Below are 25,338 nucleotides of genomic sequence, written 5' to 3' on the forward strand. Positions count from 1 at the left end.
TATATTATAATTCTCTCTCCTCCCCCTCTCTCTCTCTCTTTCAAGTCCCCTTAAAATCGGCGTGCCAGACATCCGGGTTTGACAGTGAGTCCCGGTTTTCAGAGAAAATCTGGATTACTTCAGATTTCGGTAAAAGATAAATTTTAATACATACGACTGAAAAAGTCTAAAGGATTATTTAGAATAACTACGCTGTCATTTGTAACATTGGCGAGGAAAATTAATATCGGATTAGCTTGTGAGGATTTTTACAACAAGATTAAAATCAAAAAAGACTTTCTAAAAAACGTTCCAGCCAATGAAATGTAGGGGAATATGGGGACAAAGTGAAATGTTTAAGATGACTGAGCTTTTTAAAAATGAACAAATTGGAAATTTGCTTTGAAAATTACAGTACGTAAAGAAAGAACATTTTATTTTATAATAAAACTTACAGTGAAACAGAATGTTTTATTTTTGGCAGTAAATTTGCGCCTTCAAGAAAAGTGAAAATTTTCACTTTTTTCTTCTATGGGACAAAGTGAAAAATTAAATATTTTCTATTCAATTATAAAAAATATTTTTGATCAAATGAATCAGTAAGTAAAAGGTTTAATAGGTAAATCAAAAGATATTGAAACAATTAACTGAAAATTAAATTACTTAATTAATATATGAAGAATAATAAATGAACAAGTAAAACAGTGAGAGAATAAGAAAATAAGTGAATGAATGAATAAATATCAGTGAATTACAAAATGGAGAAATGTGAATGAATTAATAAATGAATACGTAAGTGATTTTGTAAGTGAATGAGCGAGCAAACAAAATAAACTATTTCACTTTGCCCCACATGTACTTGACTGATTGTAGAAAATATTTAAAATACAAATAAGCATTATATTAACTAAATAAATATTTCACAGAGTATTATGAGATCTCAGTTAATATTTAAAACGTTAAAAACAAGAACTTGAACATTTTATAATAACAAAAATAATTTTTGACTGGCAACGAAATATTACTAAGTGAGTATCAATTTTTGAAAATTGCCTTTATTATCATATACTTTAATCTTCGGTGGTATTTTTTTACTGACTGGAATAGATTATATGTGCTACTATATATTTAAAATATTACCAGATAGGTGGCGCTAAAAGCAGAGTAAATATTTCACCATTTCACTTTGCCCCACATGTATATATTTAAAATTTTTATTCCCCATTCAAAGTAATTTACTAAAGTAACTTACAAATATTTACATGTTGGAAATACATTTTTTTTTATTTTTCTGCTGCCCGTCTGAATGCTTACGACGCTGGGGGAGGGGGGGGGGTCGTGCCATTCTAGTGGTCCCGGTTGAACATTTCGGAAATCTGGCAAGCCTACCTAGAAACCACAAATATATATCATCGAATCTGTTTCATAAACGCCTTTTAAAGAAAAAATTTACTAAAACGGAAAATTTTCACGAGAAATCCATATTTTCTGAAATTTTAATTCCTGAAAAGAAAAACAAAGGATAAATATTAATTACGTTCTTTTTACCTACATCATTTTTCTTGGAATTTAAATATATTATTAGAGATAACTTAGCTCTTCCGTGTTTGCTCCTGAAACCGCGAAACCTATCAGCAAACAGTTCTTTCCCATGAACATAAAGCAAATTTCTCTGCGACAGCCTTTATAGTGGTAGAAGTCTAGAGAAATTTGAGGGCTTCTAAAACAAAAGTCGCATTTTTCTGTTATTTATGGTAAAAACAGGTGCTAGCTATTGTTTTCTTGTATGACTTTTCCTTGACTATGAAGTACTATTTGATGCATCTTGGTATTGCTTCTGCCGTTTCTTTATATGTAGGGTAAAAATAACGCTTTAGTAAAGAAAAAATTAATGGTGTGCGCTTTGGTAGCGGTCGCTGGAATAAATTGGAACTCCGTTTAGTAAAAAAAGATGAGTTCGGTGATGCGCAAAATCCGTGTGAACGTTCTAATTTAAGAGAAAGTAATTCATTATGAAATCATATAAAATCATATTTTATCTGGTAAAAAATGGGGAATTTAAGCCTACCTCTATTGTATTCTTGCTTTGTCGAGTACCGAATTTAAATTGTACTCTTTCTTGTGTTAGTCAATGATTGATAATAAAAAGCGTCTGTTCGTATTTTATGTCTAAGTCACTTTTTTATAGCATTTTTTGTGAAAATGAAATTATTTTTTTTACAAAATTAGCCAATGTTTTTGTGGAAATTCGATATTTGAACTGTTCGACTGTAAACTGTAACTTCAGAGAACGACTAAATTTAAGTGTTTTAAAATATTGTTTCTGTGTTCAAAATTTATGAAGGATGCGATATGAGGATCGCGAGTTTTAAGAGGTTTTTTATTTATTATTGTGAAAACGCAAAAAAATGATTTCCTTTATCTTGTGCGTGTGTGTGTCGTAAACTGTGTATCTGTATGTGCCGTGAGTGGTGTTTAAACCACTATTTTTTAAGACTTATTTGATAGGTCAAGATCCTTTTGATAATCGAACAGTCAAAGAATTTGTTTCTTTAATTTTCATATTGTCGCCTCAGGACAACAGTAAGATACCTAATTCCAGTAATAATAGTAAGTTATCATACTATTTCTTTGAGGTGACGATATTATCTTTTTAAAGATAGTTATCTATCTTAACATAATTATTTCATACAATACACATTTATGCAAGCAGTTTTCCCTGTAAACCCTTTGTATAATTTAATTGTAATTTATCGCATTTGACAATAGAGTACAACTTATAAAAAAAAAAATTACCTCTTTTTGTATCATGCCTTTACATAAAACCTTTCAGTGTGTTACTTCGATGCGAAAACCACATGGCAACGTACTTCATTCGCTTTCAACTGTAAGATACGTTCGGCGAAATGAATTTATTTAATTTTGAAAATGGAAACATAATTTAAAAAAATAAAAATTTAATTTCAAGGATATTCCGAACATGCTGTTCGGATTATAAAGATCAAGATAGCAAATTTTTTCTGGGAGTTGGCTAGAGGCGGATTGAAGCAAATTTATTAGTCACCAATCCTTTTTTTCCCTAGCCACACCACTTTTTTGCAAACCAAAAAATCCAACTAAACAAAAAATTAATTTTTATGCTTTGATGGAAGTTGAAAGCTGTCAGTTTAAATAAAGGTTAATAAGTTTAATTAACGGTATTGACGCAAATTACATAATTAGGGTTAATTACGCAAAAAAGAAATTCTTTCATTTTTAAGAGATATGTTTTCTGATAACTTAAAGTTATTATTCACACTTTCGTGCCTTATTTCACTCATCCATAACTTCTTAGCAAAGAACAAAAAGAAAAAACCTTAAAGTAAATTAATTCCACTCAACATTCCATACGTGGTGAAGATAAGCTGTTGGGTTGAAAGCTCTCTGGAGGTAAAAAGGGACTAATGTAACACAGGAACGATTCTGGAGAGTGACGACCGACCGAATAGCGAATGCTACAAGAATTTTTAGTTGCCACCAGTGGCGCAGCGAATGGGGGGGGGGGGTGAAAACAACCCCCAGAGCCATTGGTTTTAACATAAATGCAAATTCTAATACAGTAGTTTATGCTTATGAAAGGGCTGTTTTAATCTTAAAAAAAACTTCAGAAGTTATTTTTGATCAAAAAATCCCCTACAGAAGGTATTTTTCATCAAAAAACTCCCTCCAAAAGGTATTTATGATCAAAAAACCCCCCAGGAGGTATTTTTTCATAAAAAAAAACCCTCTAGAAGGTATTTCTGGCTGCGCTAGCGGTTGCCACTTTTATACTCAGTCGCCACGTGACGAGTTGCCATTGTTAATCCTGATATTTATCGGATTAAAAGATTTTTTCGATTAATGAGGCTCAGTTGAAAGAGAAAGGGACTCTATTGTGCATAAATTATATGGAGAATTCGATAACATTATGAATCATGAGTACGCAAAGTAAACTAGGAAGAAATATTTTGGCAACATAATGGAATTCTAATGATGGGGAGAATGGAAGAGCAACAGCATTGTGCTTCTAGACCAAATCGAATTGGATTTCCTCTCATAATCGAAAATGGTATCTTTATGCTAATATGCTGGGCAAGATGAAAAGGAGACGATTAAGGTATTTCAGAATGCAGTAAAGGCAACTTATTCCGTATGCTGGTACTGTGGCTCTGAAATTTCTTTATATCAAGACTGTTTGAGAATTTATTTTTACTATTTTTCATCTCTTTCAGGTTATGAAGGCTTATTTTTCTTGTAATATTTGATACAGAAGTAAAATGTTTCGAATAATATTAAAAATACTAATTACTGCTGTTTCTTATAAGCACGTATAAGTATTGCATATCAATTAGGCACAGAGCACAAAAATAGTTTTGAAATGCATTTTAAGTCAGTAATGTGGGTGTGATTTTCGTATTTTTACATTCAAATGTTCTGGGGCTTTAAGAGCCAGTTTTTTTTAAGGATCAGGCAGGCTAGATAGTTGACATTTTTGATTTTGCTGAAATTTTTAGGATATGTCCCTTACTTAAAACTACTAAACGCTGTTTTTTTATTTTCGCAAGTTTTTGGATGTCAAAGTTGAACTTTGTTCGTTTTTTCAAAAAAAAAAAAAAAAAAAAAACGTACCAATTTACATAGGCCAATACTTTTTACTTTGAGTGAACCGTGGCACTGGCAATTATTTTGTGTTCTACTAGATCCTCGATATTTGTCTACTTGGCCAGGCGATTTTTCTTGAAACATCTCTTCTTTCCTTTTTCATTAATAACTTGTTCTGATCAGGAAATTCCATTGGAGAATTATGAATCTGCTTGAGTGTAGTATAGTCCAAACTAAACCAAAAAACCTTTTGAAAAGAACCACGAATTTGAATGTCTTTCAAATCGGTTTAGGCTCTGTTCAACAGAAAAAAACGAGCTTTTCCTATAAATAAAAGACGCACGATTACAATGTACTTTCATGAAAGGAAAGGAACCGGTATAAAATTATCCCCAGAAAGCACATTGAAAGAAATGATAAGACAGACATCCAACAAAAGGGCATGTCTTTCGTCGGATCCCTTTTCATCCATAAGCTGATGTCTTTTGCTTTGAAAAAGGCGGTTCTTGTCACGCCGAAACACGTGCGTGCAGTAATCTGTAATTTGTGCTATTTGACATTGTTATTTCTCTTTTTACTTTTCATTCACACTAGTATTTATTTAATAGAGTTTTTGTTGCATACTGAGTAGTTTATGGATTTAAATTTTCAATTTGTTTCCAAGTATGCATTGTCTTTTGTTATCATTTTAGTTAGTTTATGAAAATTAATTGTAATATTGTTGCAAATAATAGTAATAATACTTAAAAGCAGGTAATTGGCATTTTTTCACAAGCGCCAAGAGACACTCGTTGAGCAAAGTTTCGAGTCAAATTATGTAAAAGTTGAAACAGTAGCCATAGGTCTGTTAACTGATTATGTTTCTATGTCACGAAATGCTTCTTCTACAAGTAGTTTCATATCTGCTGACTCTTGGCGCAAGAAATTAATGACCTTGAAAGTCATGCAATTTTGTGATTTCTTCAATTTCAGAGTCAAATATTCCAGTGCGCCAAATGTCAGCCACACAAATCTTTCTCTTTTTGGATACTACTCTGTGGTATGTATTTACTGAAATATATACTTCTGTGGCTCACTGTTGGTGCAAGAAGATTTTGACGGTCAAAGTTGCAGAAAAAAACTTTTTTTCGTACAACTTTGAGCGACCCCTGACCTTTGCGTAAGGAATCAACCACAACTAATTATGTACGACCAGATATCGAGGATATAGTAGGACAAAAAATAATTGCCACTGCCACGTTTAACTCTTAAAGTAAAAAGTATTGGCCTATGCAAATTGTTACGTTTTCTTGAAAAAACGAACTAAGTCCAACTTTAACGTCCAAAAACTTGAAGAAATTTTTTTTTTCGCAAAAATAAAACAACACGTGTTTAGTAGTTTTAAATAAGGGACATATCGTGAAAATTTCAGCAAAATCAAAAATGCCAACTATCCAGCCTGCCTGATCTATAAAAAAAACTGGCTCTTAATGAGACGTTGTGAATATGATATAGACGTATAAACTCTTTCCAAAAATAAGACTTTTTAGTTTAACAATTTTTAAGACAATTTTTGTTTTACTTCGGTAATATTCGAACTAAAATAAATGACATTAATGGATGAGTTTATGTGAAACGTTATGGTACATCTCTATATTTTTAATCTCAAACATCGGTACGCGAACTGACACGAGAAACAAATTATCGAAAAACATAAGGGACCCCGCTTAGTTATGTAAAATGGTGAGATATATCTAGGGGTTTTGAATCTCATTTCAAATCTCGGTATGTAACTCTATTTTCAAATAACGTAATGGAATCCAATTCTTAATGTTTCAATTTACGTAAAATGTTCAAATACATCTCGCATCATTTTGAATCTCAGTATGCAAGCCGATGCAAAAAGTCGATTCGATAAAAAAAAATAGCAAATCCGATTATTTTTTGTTCCCATACAAGGAGCCATTTGCTTTTTAAAAGAAATTTATTCACCGAAAGAAATGTACAAAAAATATTAAGCAAATTTTCTATAATTTATGAAAAAGTTACATTTATTACTAAGAGACAAAGACTAACTTTAAAAGCATTGTTTTACCCCTACGATATATATACAGTGAAGCGCCGTTTATATGATTATCTTTTATACGTTTTTTAATTTAAATCCTGCAGATTCTAATACACATTAATGTATGCCTATTATACGTTTTTTCATGCAGTTCCTTCAAAAACGTATAAACGGTGCTTCACTGTGTGTGTGTATATATATATGTATGTATATATAAATATATAGATAGATACATATACTGTGAAGCACTGTTTATACATTTTTCTTTTATACGTTTTTTAAATTCGTCCCTGCAAAGTATAATGCACATTAACCTATACCTATTGTAACGTTTTCCCATACAGTCCCTTCAAAAACGTATAAACGGTGCTTCACTGTATATAAATTTATTTGATGACTCTTTAAAAGAATAAATGCGCAACACAACTCATGACCACGAGAAATATTTTTACACTTTAAGCAAACAGTTGCGTTAACAATTTACGTGTGCAATGCAGCTTCTTGACACTTTGTAGTATAAGAAGGCAGGATTTAGATCCAAGAAAAACAGCACTAAATAGAAACGAAGCCAAAACTTACCTTAAAACTCTGAACTTCTGAGTTGATGTCCTATAAGCAAAGTATAATGAACTACAGTAACAAAATTGATAATTCATTTTCTTATTTTATTCGTATAATTTTTTAATGCTTAAAATGTATGTTCAAATTTTTGAATTAAAAATGATTTTAAAAATGTATAAAAAGGGCAAACTGGAGTTATTAAAAGCTATCAACTAGTACCGTATTACCCCGCATTATCCGGCATGCCGCAAAATTCGGGGGTCAGCAGATTTTCAATAACACTTGCTTGGTCCTTTCCGGCATGCCAAAAAAATGGAGGTTAGGAAAAAAAAATAATACTATAAAAATATATGTTGAATTTAAAAATGAATGTAAGTTCTATACATATCTTATTAGTATTAATAAACAGTTCAATTTTGTAAAAATATTTACTAACTCTGTTATTTGTTATTTTAACAAGAAAAATACTGTTTAATAACGAATAATTTTATAAAAATTAAATTAAAACTAAGTATGTAAACATTTAAGCAGTAAGTTACAGCCCCTAAACCAGTGCTAAAAAAATTACCATAGCTATATTCAATAAAGAAAATTAAACTTACCTCTCTAAAAGGAATTTAAAATAATTTATTTAAAAAAATTATGAACAAATGACAGTAGCGATGATTGCTTCTGAATTGATTACTTTATTGGCATATAATTAAATCCATTAATAATGACCTACCATAAATATCAATCACATATTATATGAAATAGACTTTTTTTTCGAAAGAAGGTTGCTTTCGGGATTTATTTTATTTTTATTTTCCTTATAGCAGTTTGCTTTCTCATTGGAACTGAATGAGGAAATTTACTTTTATTTTGTTGCAAAATAAACTTCGAATAATCCGGCATGCCAGAAAATTCGAATTTCCTGGCATGTTGGTCAACCTTGCTTTTTTCCGGCGTGCCGGATAATGCGGGGTAATACGGTAATTTTCGGCAGTATAGGGGAAATGTATATTTCTGTTCTAATGCTGGAAAATATCAGAAAATTGTAAAAAAATTATGGCGCTATTTCAAAACATGTACTTCCACGTCTTATTAACGTTTGTGGAGAAATTTCGGGTTACAAAAGGACTGTTTCGAAGTCTTTGAAGCAGTGTTATCGTTTGGGTCAAGCTTTCTGGCATGCTTTTTGGGTATTCTAGTTTTTGCCTTTAAATTCATACTAGAAGGGGAGGAGTTCCTTCCATACCTCCCGCCTCCCTGGGAGGTATGGAAGAATTTCAAGACAGGCTTGAAGTGTGAATATATAAAGCACAAAGTAAAATTTATAATAATTGCGTAGTTTTGCAGTTGTAAGTATTTTCGACATTAACGCCTTTCAGTGCAGTTTTAATCCACAGATCTCTAAATCTGGATTTTAAGTAGTAGCATAGATAAAATCAAAATAACGAGCAAGGTTGGATATTTTAAAGTGATTTAAGGTGTGCTTTGTCGCAGTTACAACCCAATAATCAAAAACTTGTCAACGACAAACGACAGTGTTCCCGTTGATATTGTGAAAGTGACTACTAGCATTGCATGCCGACGTCACTTCGGTCCGAGACTACCTCAAATTATGTTATATATAGGGTGTTCCGTTTTAACCTGCAAGACCTTTATTTTTGCCACCGTTAGTCCTAGATGTATACTTCTAATTGCAAAAATGTTCAAAATCAGATGCAGGGATAAGATATTAAAAGTTTGAAGTGAAAATGAGTTTGAAGTGAGTCAAAAAATACAAAATTTTAAATTTTTATACCGTCCCCAGGTCCTCTAACTTATGTTTAGGGAAATAATCTCCATTGAATGAAATTACTAAAACAAAAAGTTTGAAATCAGTTCGACCAATGTTCACCGAGATGTGAAACGCAGCGTTTTGTGACTTACACCACTTTTCACTCGCCGTCAGTAACACCTTTTGGGGGGAAATATAGTGGTTAACGAGTGTTTAAAATTGCATAGCGTGTGATTTTTCAAATTATTCGAGGTTTTGTAGTGTGTTTTTGCATATCACAGCATAACATTTGCATTTATTTTTGAATAGCAATGAAAAATATTAATACCTTGTTTTTCTAACTTTGACGACCTATCATTCTTCTGAAAGAAAGATAATTTCCACTATTATCTTCTGAATGGTCCCTTAAAACTTTAAACTAGAATATCTCCATCAGTTTTGGTCGCACAAATGTCAAGTTTTTTGTGTTAGTAATAATTTTCAATGGGGATAATTTCTCTAAATATTAGTTGGGGGACGTAGGACCCGTATACAAAGTTAAATTTCGTATTTTTTGACTCATTTTTATTTTTGCTTCATTCTTTCAACATCTTAACTCTGCATCTGATTTTGAACATTTTTGCAATTGGAAGTATACATCTAGGACTAACGGTTGCAAAAGTAAAGGTCTTGCAGGTTAAAACGGAACACCCTGTATATAGTTCTTTAATTTTTTTTGATTTCGTGTCTCTGAATAATGATTGGTGCGTAAGAATTTTTAATTCTGTTTACGAAACTCCCTATTTTTTCATTTTTTCATTTAATTGCCAGTTTCAGATCTCCGAACCAGCTTCAGTTCAAAATTCCAGTTGTAGTAGGGAAATGTGGGGCAAAGTGAAATGGTGAAATATTTACTCCGCTTTTAGCGCCACTTACCTAGTAATATTTTAACTATGTAGTAACATATGTAGGCTATTCCAGTCAAGAAAAAAATACATCTGCAAATCAAAGCATTGATAATACACAGGAATGCCTACCACCCTAAAAGCAAGGGCTCACCTCCCTCTAAATATCACGAAGACCCCCCCCCCCCCCCGAAAGCAAGAGCCATTCCATAAAAAATGAGAAAAACTACCCTCAAAACAACCCCCTAAAAATTTTAATGACGCAGTTTGCGCCAAGCCCCCCCCCCCCCCCGGTGGGCACCCGTGTCATACAAGCAATTTTCAGAAATGGATTCTCAAATTGTAATATTTTGTTGTAAGTCAAAAATTATTTTCATATTATCAAATGATAAAGTTCTTATTAACATTTTAAACATAAATTGGGAATTGGGATCTTCTAATATTCGGTGCAGTATTTATTTAGCTATTGTTTAACTTATTTATATTTTTAATATTGTTCACAATTTGTTAAGTGAATGCGGAGCAAAGTGGATGGTGCAAAGGGAAATAGTTCATTTCGTTTACTCATTCAATCATTTACTAAATCACTTTCGTATTCATTTATTAAATAATTTACTTACGTCGCTTTGTTTAATAATTCACTTTTTATTTCATTCATTCACTAATTTTGTTATTCATTCACTATTTTATTCACTCATTAATTTTCACTCATGTATTAATTAACTTATTTATTTATTTGTTTATTGTTTCATTATCTTTTTTATTCGCTTCGTAAGTTGTTCAAAAATACTGTTACACGTTCGGTGCAACTTCACTTTCTTTGAATGACGACACAGTTCTTGAGAAAACACAGGAGATTTATTTACAACTATGTACAAAAAATATCGTTAGCAAGTGATAAATTAACCATAGCAATTAGGCAAATATCAATTAACACCGTAAACTCAACGGCCACACACGTATTTACTTCAAAATACGCAAAAACACAGCGCAAAAGCTAATACACACGGAGTGAAATACATGCTCTCCAGCGCATGGCTGATACGATTCACAAGCAAAAACTCACTCTCGTTCAAATGCCAAACGGCTTTATACTCGGCAAAGAAATATCCAGAAAATCCTACCTTTTTCTACCAATTTCTCATATTTTCTTTTTACTCCATTCGCAAATCTTATCGTTCAGAAATGGAGAGACCATATACTTCATTCGAATGTAAGGTGGTTGTATATTCATTACGAGCAACTATTTACAGGTTACGTTACTAAGACAATTTTAGATGAAAGATAATGGAATAAACGCTCAATTTAGCCAGATTACAACACATTAATCATAAAAATAATTACTATTCACAGAATTTGTAACAATACTTTTCACAATCGAATAGAAAATATTTCATTCGAAAAATATTTCGTTTTTCACTTTGCTCCGTTAAAGAAAAAAGTGAAAATTTTCCACTTTTTTTTTTTTTTTTTTGATGGCACAATTTACCGCAAAAATAAAAAATGTTTCAATGCAAGTTTTATTTCAAATACAATGTTTTTTTTTATGTACTGTGATTTTCAAATTTTGAAAAAGCTCCGTCGTCTTAACTATTTATTGGCGAGAACATGGGAGGAGGAGGAAGTGACCTCACATCAATATTCAAATGAGGGCGCGATGCGCAGAGCTTGCAAGGTTGAGAATCCCTGCTGTTACTAGATTGCAACATTTCTTAACAATGGAGAACATGAACTTTAACACGCAGTTAATAACATGTTTTGAGTTGTAAAAATATATGCTTAACAAGTTTCCAAGTAATTTAAATTAATCCATACATTTATTAAAATTAAAGTACGTAATTATTAAAATATAATACAGAATTAAATTTTAAAAAGCTGCTCACATTGTTTGTGCCCCTTATTTGGAAATTTTTGCATGACTAGTGAAAAGTGGAGCAATTAAGAAACATAAGTGGTTAACTCTTGGGGAGAGGGGGGAGCTAATTTTTAGAAAGATAAGTTTAGACTCATTTATGAAATTTTACTGCCATAAAATCTTGTCCATTTTACTGGAGAGGATATTGACAAATTAGCAACATTTCCTTTTCGTACTACACTAATTTCAAATTCAAATTTAAATGCCATTTTATGAAGAAGATTAAGCAGACAATCTCCACCGTTCTTTCTGTAACCTGGTTGGACCATTAATACTCAAGATGTGATCAAAATATATATTCATCTTCCTGTCCTCTTTCTCTTTCTCTTCCACATCGTTGACAAAAGTTATTCACGTAATCTCTTATTGAGCTGATAAGAAAAAACACTCAACAGAGATTACGTGAAGCCTAACTACTGAATGTTCTCCCCCGCTCCTTCAGCTCCACTCCTTTCCATCCCAGCAACAGAAGAAAAACATTTTGCAGGAAACAAGATAAAACCAGGGCTGCGGAGTCGGAAGAAAAATGGCCCGACTCCGAACCCGACTCCTGGATTTTGAAACGTCCGACTCCGGCATTTTTATTTTTTTCAAATCCCCCTCCCTTCATGGGAAGGGGGGAAAACCCTTAAACAGAGACTGATGTATTGATTCCTCTTTATGAAATTTTCGCGTTGTATGTTATTGTAAACCTAAGATGCAACGTTAGAAATTCTATTTCAAAATCAAATAACCGAACAGTTGCGATTTCTAAAGTAAGATTACTTAAGAATTCCATTCCTATAAATAGGAAGCTCCTTTTTAGAATTTTTTTCGAGACGCTTCCGTAAAATATCAAACTCTCAATGATTTGATATTTTATTCATTGCCATTTTTATTTGTAACAAATACAATGTTTGAAGCTTATTTAAACAAGGCTTTTGCTCTGGTTTTCAGTTTCGCTCTTCGAATCGTTTGTTGAAATATTTTGGTAATAAAGAGATTCGCGATTAAAAAACGAAAAGATGGCGGGGGGGGGGGGGGTAGGAGGGGTTAAATTTTGGGAATATAGGTATTTTAAACAGCAATTTAAAGAAATACAAAAAAAGTCAAAAAATCTAATACATAAAACTCTCATGTCACGGTGTTTATATTTTAACCCCTCCAAAACGGCTTGACCGATTTTCATAAAATATTTATGTGTATTTGGCAGGTATGAGAACAGGTCGTTATGTATGTATCATACCGATAGGTAACTAGTGTGTCTCTTTCTAGAATTTTTTTGGCTACCAAGTGTCAAAATGACGCGACGCTTTGGTAAAACATCGAAAAGCTCTCAAAGATTTAAAATTTTTATTTATTCCTATCGGCTTGCAAATCGGTTAACATTACATCGGTTAACAAATAAATGTTTGAATAGTTTAAGCAAGGCTTTTGCAATGATTTTCAATTTCGCTCTTTGATTCTTTTGCAGGGGTATTTTGATAATTGCGAAATTCGCGATTAAAAAAGAGGAAGGTGAAACTTTGGGGTTATAGGTATTTTTTGATTCCCAATTATGAAAAAAAAAAAAAAATAGAAAAACTAAAATTCTGCATAGTGACATTCTGATTATACCTCTGGCAGTTTCGGCGGGTCAAGGTGCATTTTTTTCGGGGGGGTTGGGTGCACTACGTGAAAATAGCAAACCATTTCTCATTTTACCAATAGGGTAATTTTCGGTTTTTCAATTATATTTTTATATGATAGAATAACATTTTTGAACATCGTCGGTGAAAAAATTTTTGCGATACGATAAGTAGTTTTTTTTAAAAAATAATTTTTAAAGTTCATGCGAGTGTGACGTAAAGTGACTCAGGAAGTGACGTCATCCGCTCTTCCGCCGCGCTTTAGCTGACAAGAGAAGAAACCGAAGGAAGTGCAGTTGGCTTCGTTTAAGACGCACTTGGCAGTTTGACGATAATCTACAGCACGGCTGTCCAACTGGCCAACACATATTGTGCTGCCCGCCAGCTTCTTATTCAGCATATTTCTTTTTCCGACATTTTATGGTATCAAGAAGCATCCGAGATTACCATTCTTGGTCAAGCCAGGCTCCCCGAAATTTCCTTTTGATCGCTCTTTTACTTCTTTCATAGTCTTGGGAGAAAAAGGTACAGGACATCTACAGGTCAAGCAGTCCTACTCTGCACGCTGGTGTTCAAACGAATTCCTAAAAATAGTATTGCCCCGCGTTGTCGGGGGAGACAAGGTGGGAAGAGAGAAACATTTCAGAGAAGCAAAACCTGCCTGCAATTGGTTAAAAATAAAGACCCCTTCACTGACTTTACGGTCTTTGTTGATTTCGAAAAAGAAATTGAGAATTTGCTCTCGTCACTTTCATGTTTATGAGCATATATTTATGCGAAAGTTCTTTTTCGGCGATGAACTCGATCAAGAATCGTCACAGGAGCTCTTTCTCCGACTGTTCATTGATAGACCTTCTACTAACAACGACACACATTGATGTTGACATTCCTGCCCTTGCAACGAAGGCGGATCGGCTTCAGTTTTCCCATTAAAATTTAAGCATTGTTTTATAATCCTTCTGTTCCATTGTTTATTACTAATAATTCAACTATTAATTGTTATTGTGTAAGATGTAAGAGGTTATTGTTCAACTTTTTCAAACTGCGGCCCGCCAGGTGATCAGCAACCGGAATTCTGGCCCGTGGGCTCTTTGCATTTGGGCAGAAATAAGACCGACATTGAAGTGTTGGTATGTTATGTGACTTAATGGCTCCTTGATAGGTTAGGGGGAAGTCTACAAATGATGTCACGCTTTGAGGGGGAGGAGGGTCGTGAAATTGTGACGGTTTATGACAAGGGGGAAGGGTGCGACAAGAAGTGTGACATCACGCATTTTTTATTATAATATGTTTATGAAAAATAGCGTGACGCATGTAACAAAGGGTTGAGGGGGGATAAGTTGAAGTATGACACTTTATTACAAACTGGAGAGGATGTCAAAAATGTTGAAAAAAAGTTTGACGTCATTTGTGGACAGCCCCTTATTCATTTGAAGTTTAGATCATGAAATGATCAAACAGTGAAAGGTGTCAACCCGCCTTTGAAAAAATATTTTTTCGATAAAAGAAACCGCTCTTTCTATTTTTACTACGTATGTATTTCTCTTTAGATATACTTTGCAAGATAAAACAAGATTTGTTTATTCTTTTGAATAATGATAACTCCCGCAGTTGGAAGTACCAGAGAGTTTCTCTAGCACCTTTTTCTATGTGAGGGAAAGGAAATTTGATATCAGATCAAACAAAAAGGATACAGGAGAGAGTAGGGTATAATGGGATATTTCTTTTATTTTCCTCTGGGTTTGGTAAAAAAAAAATTTTAAAGCAAAATTATGAATTGGACATTTATCAACAAATATATTATACAGGGTGTTTCAGTTAAACGTTTTAGAACTCGTAAGAGGAGTAGAGTGCATCCTGACGACTCGAAATCAGAATGCAATGCGGGGTCGGAAATGCTTTCTTAAAGCGATGAGGTACACAGAAGCACCATAATGAAAATGTGATCGCACGTGAAAAATATTTTGAATAATACATTTAAAAAAGCAAAAGGTAAATGTGTCCGAGTAAGTGTTCGAAGTTTTTTTCAACCAGCTACAATGCACATCTTCGGCGCATGGAGCTCCGAACAGGCAGGAATACTCCCGGCATATCTCAAATTTCTCGGGTCGAGAAAACAATTCTGACCCCGCATCGCTTTGTGATTTCGAGTCGTCAGGATGCACCCTACCCCTCTTAGGAGTTCTGAAACGCCCCTGTAACACCCTGTATATATATATATATAACAAGTTGTCTCATAAGCCTCCATAGACAGGGTCTAGATGGACTGGATGCATTGATAATTGGACTTTGTTAAATATGTGATAAATAAAACTTGAAAACACCAAAAAGGAATTAACTAAGCACCTGATAGTAAAATTTGTAGGACTTTATAGATGGCACTATTTGACAAATACAATGAAATCTCGTTGCAACGAATACCAATGCAACGACATAAATGTTCCGTCCCGATTTAATTTATATTACGTTGCTTGAATTCCATTTCAAGGAAACTTCCGTTACAACGAACAAAATTTGCGATTCCTTAAGTTTGTTGTTAGTCGAATTTCACTGTAGTTCAGAGGTGACTGAAAGTCAAATAATTTATAAAGAGCAAGACTATTTTCGTTTTTAAAACATTATTCCTATATCTTCTATAATAAAAAAACACTTAATTCCCCAACGAAGCTTATGAATCTCCAAAACTTCTATTTTCATACATAACAAACCTAAATTCCTTCTACGTGCAGAAATTCACACAATCCGGTTCGTCGTTTAGGAGGGGCAATGACCCCCCCCCCCTGGCTTTGAGAAATCAATGTATTTACATTTATGTGGGGGTGGGTTTTGTTGTTTTTTGATATAATAAGCATTAAGTGCGTACACTTAAGCCCCCTCCCTTGAAAATTTTAAAATGACGTGCCTAGGCCTGTTTAATAACCTGCTTCTCGTTTGCTTCGTCATGACAATGTTTCTAATTTACCTTGCTCATTATTGTAACATTTGGGTGAAAATGCTATATGTAGGGTAGGGTGGTTCAAAAATACATGTAAAAAAAAGTTTCTGCTAGATAACAGGACACCCTTCAATATTTTGAGACTTGTGGTTAACAATATACTGAAAGAATTTTAGCTTCCTAATTCAACTAAAAGTAGGTGCTCAACCCCCTCCCCCAAACTTCATCAGTAAGGGAAGCGGATTTAAAAAAAATCATTGAACTGAAAAAGCAATGCTACATATTATAATATACACGAGTAATATGCATATACATTGCAAAAAAAAAATTTTTACAAAAAAAAAAGAAAAAAAGCTGGGGAAAATAAATGTTTCTAAATTTGTGACATTTTTTGTGCTACGGCTAATGTTAAATTGAAGGGTCATTGAGCACTCTCTTAATATTTGAGTAAGAAGCTAAAATTTTTACACACACATTGCCAAAACACATTATCAAATTATCATGCCGTATCGCGAGTCGCATTGTTGAAACTCGAGGATTACTCGATTATTATGAGGTCAAGTCGACATATGAGGATACTGTATTGCTTGTAATTATTGTAAGCCAGTCAGGGCAGTTCCATATCATCCTCTTCTATAACATTTACAATAGCTCCTTTACTTGGTGAATACTGTAAAAGCACATATTATCGCTAGACTTAATTTTCGCGTGCCCGTCGTTGTCACGACAATTTTAGCCCCGCGAAATATTTGTTTTCCAACTTTCGATCTGTTGATATAAAATTCATGAAATTTACAACTTATAAAATTACTGATATCTTAATTTTCGCAAAAATAAATGCTTTTACAGTATTGGAACCTTAATCTCTTTGAAATCTAAAACGTTCATTCACGGGACATTCTCGGCAGCCAGAAAAAAACGAAGTAGTTACTACATTGGCGGTTGTCGCTAATTCATATACTTTTTAAGTCAAGCTCTATTCAAAACAAATGTTGGCGAAAAATGAAAGTTACGATGGCAATTCATATTCGCAAACATATACTAGAACGTCTGGCGTCAAAATGATATGCCTGAGGTCAGCTCGTATTTACTTCCTTTTACGAAGTAAAGGAAGTATTGTATTCGCGAAAAAATTTTGACCTAAATATCGGCCTTAATTTCCATTTTGCTCGCCCCCGAATGAATGATGAGTTTTTTTTTTCAACCCGACCGCACGTGGATATACGCCTAAAAACGTATAGACCCCCGAAATATCCATTTTGACGATCCCCGAATTCATTACATCGAGTTTTCTCTTGACGTCTGTATGTACGTCTGTATGTGCGTATGTATCTCGCATAACTAAAAAACGGTATGTCCTAGAAAGTTGAAATTTGGTACGTAGACTCCTAGCGGTATCTAGTTGTGCACCTCCCTTTTTGGTTGCATTCGGATGTTCCTAAGAGGGTCTTTTACACCTTTTTGGAGAGAAATCATTGTTAATATCAATGCAAACTGAAGTGCCTGGCAAACACTTGGCGACATATCGCCAAGCGTTTGGTCGCCAAGTTATTTTGCCAACTTGGAAACAAATTTGGCGTTTTTTTTTTTTTTTCTTTTTTTTAATTTGGTTTCATTTTGGCCACTATTGGCGATATTTAGAGAGTTAACCATTGAATCACATTAAAATGTTCAATATTGGGAAAATTAATCTGTATAAAACGTTTTATTGCTTCAGTTCGCAACAAACTTGCGGCAAAAATATTTAAAGTGTTTCTTTGCTTACTCCAAGGCAATACTATTATCATTAAATTGACGTAAAAGGAAGTCATGTGATACACACATCAGCTCGTTTTATAAGTCATATTTCTCTTTGCATCTGCCGATGTACTTATGCAAAATTAGCGCCAGTCAAATTCGTTTGAACCTTGATTCTTTTACTTTTTTATAAGTTTATTTAGTAGTTTTCAGCGATTTCTAGAAACTACTATTATTTTTCATGTGTCGAACTACTCACTACACTGCTTTTTTTTTTTTTTTTTTTTAGTGCGCTACACTACAAACCACTAAAAAATGTAGCTACTATAGTAGCGTCACTACTTCCAACTACTGAGCTGGCTACGTCCTTGGCATACCTGCACCAAAATGATAGTTCAGAAAATCATTTTCGATTCGGATCAGCCTTACTACTGATACAGCGAGATGAAACTGATAATGAAACTGCAACTTGATAAATCTTTCAGATGATTTCAGATAGTAAAGAGACACAGATAAATCAGACAAATGTTAAACGAAAACAGCATACACGATACACGTGTTACGGAACTGCAAAGAATCATTTGCTGAGTATGTGAAAATGTAACGGCAATTCATGCTGGGATGGAGGGAGGGGGGGGGGGGACAGTTAAATAAAAAGAAAAACTATCTATACATAGAGTTAGTCATTTCGTTCTTCTCTTTGGTCGAGGGAAATCCGCGCATTTAACTAAGGTCCGGAAATTTAACTTTTTAATCTGAGTTAACTTACAATTCTGCAATTAAAAAACTAATTTTGGCACATATTTGTTCCTCTATATTTTGAGTAACTGTAAAGAAAAAGAAAAGAGCCGGTAAATAGTTATTTAGAAGTATTATAATGCCAATGAGTAACTTGATGTCCCTGAATCATTTGGTTATTTACTTGAGTTTTTGTAAAGTTCATTTGCTACAAGCATGCAGATTTTTTTTAACTTAACGGTACTGGAGTGGTTCCTGAATGATTTTTATTCCACGTCTTTGTTACTGAAGTTTGGCACTGGTTTTGTGACCTGCCTCCTAATTTTTTAGTCCTAAATACATCACTTTTTATAGCTACTAGTCGACCCGAGCGGAACTCCACACTGCTTCGAATCGTTTCATGTGGCATTTCACTCTTTAAATTTCGAAGAAAGGACATTATGAAGAAGAATCGAAAAACGTAAACGGATTTAAGTAATCGGAAAAAAGTAAATACACAAAAGAAGGCTGGTAATTTGAAAACATCAGCAACAAAAACTCTTTACATACAACGTTGTGATAATGTGATCATCGCTAACTTTTTGGTTGTACGTATTTTCAATGCAAACATAAATAGCATTAAAAGTGTTAAAAAGCAGTAATTGGGCTCGTGAAAAAGCAGTAATTATGCTCGTGAAAAAGCAGTAATTGTGCTCGTGAAAAAGCAGTAATTGTGCATGTGAAAAAACGGGTTGTGGCAAATACAATTCTGCCTATGTGAGCCTTTGACGGAAAAAAAAAAAAAAAAAAGAAACATTAAAGAAATATTTTTTGGCACGGATTCAAACTGGCGCCATTTTGATTATCAGCACGACACTCCAAACAAATGAGCAATTTCGTCTTTATTTTCGAATGCTATTCATTGAAGCAATGTGTAATAAAAAAACAGCAATAAATCTTTTTAAAAAAAAGACCATACGTTCATGTTTTGTCATTAGCCAGCATGATACGCTTTAAAATTATTCGTATAACATGGAATTTGATTAAGGAATGAGGAAGATCTCGCGTAGCGATTGAAACAAACATTCTAGAGAAATAACAAATTAGATTGAAAATAAGTGTTTTTTGAAAATTGATACAATTTCCCATAGCAGGTTGCTTTAACCGTAACGGCTTGAATGGCAGCCCATGTTTTTCTTTTAATCGCACATTTAAAATTCAAAACCAAAACCAGTTGAACTGATTCTGTTTTTTTAAGTAATTTTTCGAATGTAGACAAAATGCATTTTTTTCGCCGAAAGCAGGAGTAAAAAATGATTTCTTACTTATGAATTTGATAGTAATTTTAGTGTTTTACATCTTTTTCTAATAAATAATTAAAGGTTTACTGGGTGAAACTCGTAATCTCAAATTTGGCGTAGTATTTCTTTTATTTATACATAAGGTCAAGCAATGCTATTAGAAAAATCTTTATTTCAGCATACAACGAAAAAGTTTTTCTGAACAAGAAGGATTCCCTTGAAGTCTGAATTTTTAAATCTAATAATCCTTTTTTTTTTCTCTCGCATTATGCTTAGTTATTTGAACGGAATCAAAGCTATAAAAAAAACACCCTTCGGTTAATAATCAACTTATCTGAATAATAACTGATGCCTGCATAAAGGAATCGAAACGCCGAGGAGCATTCCTTGCATTTATTTTATTGCCTTACGTGTGTTACCTGTTGTATGTTATGAGTACATGTAATGCGTAATATTAATCTAAATTAGCTATAATGGCGGACAGCCCGGGCGGGCCTGAAGTTCAACTAGTTAATAGCCTAACGCTCTACCGAAAAAAAAAAACTTATCAAGTTAACCGAACAACCAAGTCCAGTGCTTTTAAGCTTTATTAAAAAATAAATAAATAAATAAATAAAAAAAAAAAAACACGTAAGAACTACAGGCTGCATTAAGGTTTTGCAACAGCAATGGGCGTTTCTGAAAAATTGATTTTTAAAGCGTAGGTCTATTTTTCGTCATTAGCTGGCCTGATAAGCTTTAAAGTGGGGGGGGGGGATTTCTTCAAGAAATATGAAAGATCTCGCATACCGACAAAAATATTCCACAGAAATAATATGTAAGATATAAGATATTGAAGAGAAGTGTTTTTATTTTTGAAAATTTTTACAATTTGATATGGCAGGCTGCTTGAACCTTTATGGCTTAGATGGCAGCACGTGTTCATCTTTTAACCGAACGGTTAAAATACAAAATCAGTTGAACTAAACTCGTTTTTAAGTGTAGCTTTTCGAATGTGGTAACAATAAGACTGGCTATTTGTTTCATGCCGAATGAAGGGAAAAAAATGTTCTTTAACCAATCACAAGGTGTTAGAAATTTTAATGTTTTACTTCGTATTCTAATAAATATTCATAGTTTAACTAAATGAAAAGCGTTAGGTTTTTTTTTTTTTTTTTTTTTTTTTTTGTACAAAGGGTCAAAAACTCATTAGAAGAAGCTACATTTCTGTATACATTTTTTTTTCTGGACCAAAAAACTTTTCCATTGTAGTCTGAAATCTTAAACCTGATACTTATATTTTCGCTTACATTATGCTTTAGTTTTCTGACCGGGGCCAAAGCGTGAAAAACAAAAAAGGAACATACAATTAAGAATTAATTTAGCTACAGCTTGCAACAAGTTTTCGTTCCAGCAAGGAGCGTTTCCCTCACATTTATTTTATTACTTCACTTGTCTTATTTATTGTTTTTCGGTATTCATGCAATGCGCGATATTTGTCAAATTTTTTGATGTAGATCGTTCGGGCCGGGCCCGAACATTCGTTCTTCTGGCTACCATTCGAACGCTCTGTCGATCGAGCTATTTAGCTCTGTCTGTCACAGCGCAAGTTAAACTTATAAATTTAACCCAAAACCTCAGTCCGGTGCTTTAAAACAGAGTTTTTTAGGCAGAAAAAAAAGCAGTGTTTAGACCGTGGATCTATTTTTCGTCATTAGCCTGCACGACAAGCTTTAAAGTGAGGCGTAAATCACGGAAATCGATCAAGAATTGAGGAAGTTCTCGCGTAGGAACAAAAAACAGGCTATAGAAATGATATATAAGAATTCCTTAATTTTTGATGATTGGCTATGATTTTATCAATACACTCAAACCTGTGTGCACAAATACAGTCAAACCTGTTTTTGTGCAATTTTTTCTTTTGCGGTATATGAAAGTTTCACTCAGATTGGGACTTAATTGACGAACTTATTTATAAAACGGACGAATTTATTTTTAAAATGGACGAAGATATGTAAACCAACGATTTTTTTAATGCGATTTTTTTATGCGGTTCCTATCGTCCGCTCAAAAACAGGTTTGAGTGTACATCATTATTTCTAAATTTCCCCTGCATTTGATGTTCGTTTTTGATCTGCCTGTTTTATTCCCATTCACTACAGTAGAATCCTACTAGAATCAAGCTCAGCCCTGATTATATATTGTATATATTAAATACCTAAAGCCCTGATGCTATATATTGTTAAGAGTCCAGCCACTTTAAGAAATTCTTTAAATGACGACACAGTTCTTGGGAAAGCACAGGAGATTTATTTACAACTATGTACAAGAAATATCGTTAGCAACTGCTAAATTAACCATAGCATTCAGGTACACAGTATACGAAATAAAATATCAATTACCTAGCATAACAGAGGAATGTATTTATCTCGTAAAAACTCGGCTCCTCTGTCCAGTGGAGAAATTTATGAATCGTCAAGCTCTTCCCTCTTAGTGACAGCCAGTTCAATCAAAATTATTGCTACATAAACAAAAATTATACGCATCGAATGCAAATAGTTCAAACTTACAGTGAAATTGTAAGTATTCAATGCTTCTCTGAATAACTTTCACGGGAAAATCCTTATATATTATTTCTGTAGCCTGTTTTTGGTTTCTACGCCAAATTTCCCTCAATTCTTGATCGATTTCTTTGATTTACGGCTTATTTTATAGCTTATGGTGCTGGCTACTGACGAAAAATAGACCCAAGGTCTGAAAATTGTTTCTTTTAGCCGAAAAACCTGTTTTAAATAACCAGAATAAGGTTTTCGGTCAAACTTATAACTTTAATTTGCGCTATGTCCGACAGAGCTGAGTAGCTTGATCGGCAGAGCGTTCTCTTCGTAACCAGGAGATTACGTGTTCGGGCCCACGTCCGAACAATCTGCAACAAAAAAATTAGAGAAATATCGCGCATTACATGAACACTGAATTAAATGAATAACAACTATGAGGGAATAAAATAAATGAGAAGGAAATGCTCCTTGCTGATATGAAAACAATCAGTGATTATGTGCTAAATTACTTCGAAATTGCACGTGTTTTTTTTTTTTTTTTTTTGAAGCTTTGGCTCTGGAAAGAAAATTAAAGCATAATGTAAGCGAAAATATAAGTAACAGGTTTAAGATTTCAGACTACAATAGAATTGTTTTTTGTTCAGAAAAAAAATAATAAATCGTATATTGAAATATATATTCTTCTAATGAGTTTTTGACTCTTTGTACAAATAAATAAAATACTACCTCAATTTGAAGGGTAAAATATATATTTTTTCTTCTTTTTGCTAAAAAACAAATAGCTTATCACATTTTTACTACATTCGAAAAGCTACGCTTAAAAAAGAGCATAGTTCAATTTATTTTGTATTTTAACCGTGCTGTTAAATGATGAACACGTGCTGCCATCTAAGTTATAACGGTTTAAGCAGCCTGCGATAACAAATTGTAAAAATTTTCAAAAATAAAAACATTTTTCTTCAATATCTTATCTTATATATTAATCCCCTCTCATTTTAAAACTTATCAGGCTGGCCAATGACGAAAAAAAGACTTACGGTCGAAAATTCAAGTTTTCGAAATCGCCTCTTGCTGTTTCAAAACCTTGATGCTGCCTGTAGTTCTTATGCATTTTTTAAAGCAAAGTTCTAATGCAGTTTTAATTTTTTACGTCGCTTTCGGCAAAAAAAAAAAAAAAAAAAAAAAAAAAAAAATAGCCTGTGTGTGTGTTTATATTTTAATAAAGCTTAACAGCACAGGACTTAGTTGTTCGGTTTAATTGATAAGTTTTTTTCGGTAGAGCGTTCGGCTATAAACTATCTGAACTTCGGGCAAGCTTGGGCTGTCCGACATAATATCAAATTTATATTAGTATTACGCATTACATATGCTCATAACATACACACCTAATAAAATAAATGCAGTGGGAATGCTACTTGGTGTTTCGACTCCTTTATGCAGGCTACAGTTATCATTCGGATAAGTTGATTGTTAATCGAACTGTGTTCTTTGACTACATCCAGACCACTCAACATAATGTAAGCATAAAAAAGTATTAGATTTACCTAAAGAAATCCTTTTTGTGCAGAAAAACATTTTTATTGTATGCTAAAATGTAGATGTTTCTAATAGCAGTGTTCGACCTTTTGTACAAATGAAAAAATACTACGCCCGATTAAAACTATGAGTTTCACTCAGTAAACCTTTAATTTTTCATTCGCGCGAATACGATATAAAGCATTAAAAGTATTATCAACTTCATTAGCAAGAAATTATTTTCTACTCCTCTGCTTTCTGCTGAAAAAAAAAAAAAATACATTTTGTCTACGTTCGAAAAATTACACTTAAGAACGGACTCAGTTCAACTGGTTTTGGTTTTGAATTTTAAGTGTTCGATTAAAAGAGAAACATGTGAGGGCATTTAAACCGTAACGGTTAAAGCAACCTTCTATGTGAAATAGTTCAATATTCAAAGATAAAAACACTTATTTTCAATCAAATTTATTACTTCTCTAGAATGTTTGTTTCAATCGCTACGTGAGATCTTCGTCATTCTCTAATCAAATTCCATGCTTTGCGAATAATTTTAAATCGTATCATGCTGGTTAATGACAAAACACAGATGCATGATCTTATTATTATTATTATTTTTTGGGAAAAAGCTTTTTTGCTGTTTTTTACTACGCATTCCTTCAATGAATAGCTTTCGAAAAGGAAGGCGCAATTGCTAGGTTTGTTGGGGTGTCGGGCTGTTAGTCAGAATGGCGCCAATTCGAATACGTGCCAATAAATATCTCTTTAATGTTTCTTTTTTTCCCGTCAGATGCTGACATGTGCAGGACTGTATTTGCCACAACCTGTTTTTTCACATGCACAATTATTGCTTTTTCACGAGTCACCACTCAGTCACACTTTTAATGACATTTATGTTTGCATTGAAAATATGTACGATTAAAAGGGGAGCTATGATCAAATTATCACAACGTTGTATTTAACGAGGTTTTGTTACTGATGTCTTTAAATTACATGCCTTCTCTTCTGCGCTTACTTTTTTTTCGGTTCTTCGTCATAATGTTCTTCCTTTGAAATTCTTAAAGAGCGAAATGCCTTATGAAACGATTTGAAGCACAGTGCGGAGTTCCGCACGGGTCGACTAGTTAACTTTATTCTTTCAAATTTTCAGGTCTTATTTATTTTTAAACGCACTTGTTCACGTAAACATGTATAGTTTGACGGCGCCCTCTGGCGCCGTCAAAGGGA

At 33.3% G+C, this 25,338-nt stretch overlaps 1 protein-coding gene across 5 annotated transcripts in view; it reads left to right on the forward strand.

Moving 5' to 3' along the window:
* Positions 1 to 25,338, forward strand: part of LOC129219464 (dihydropyrimidinase-like) — a 182,444-nt gene that overhangs the window by 79,523 nt on the left and 77,583 nt on the right. The window lies entirely within an intron of this gene.

This window comes from Uloborus diversus, chromosome 3, assembly GCF_026930045.1.
Source record: "Uloborus diversus isolate 005 chromosome 3, Udiv.v.3.1, whole genome shotgun sequence".
Taxonomy (NCBI): domain Eukaryota; kingdom Metazoa; phylum Arthropoda; class Arachnida; order Araneae; family Uloboridae; genus Uloborus; species Uloborus diversus.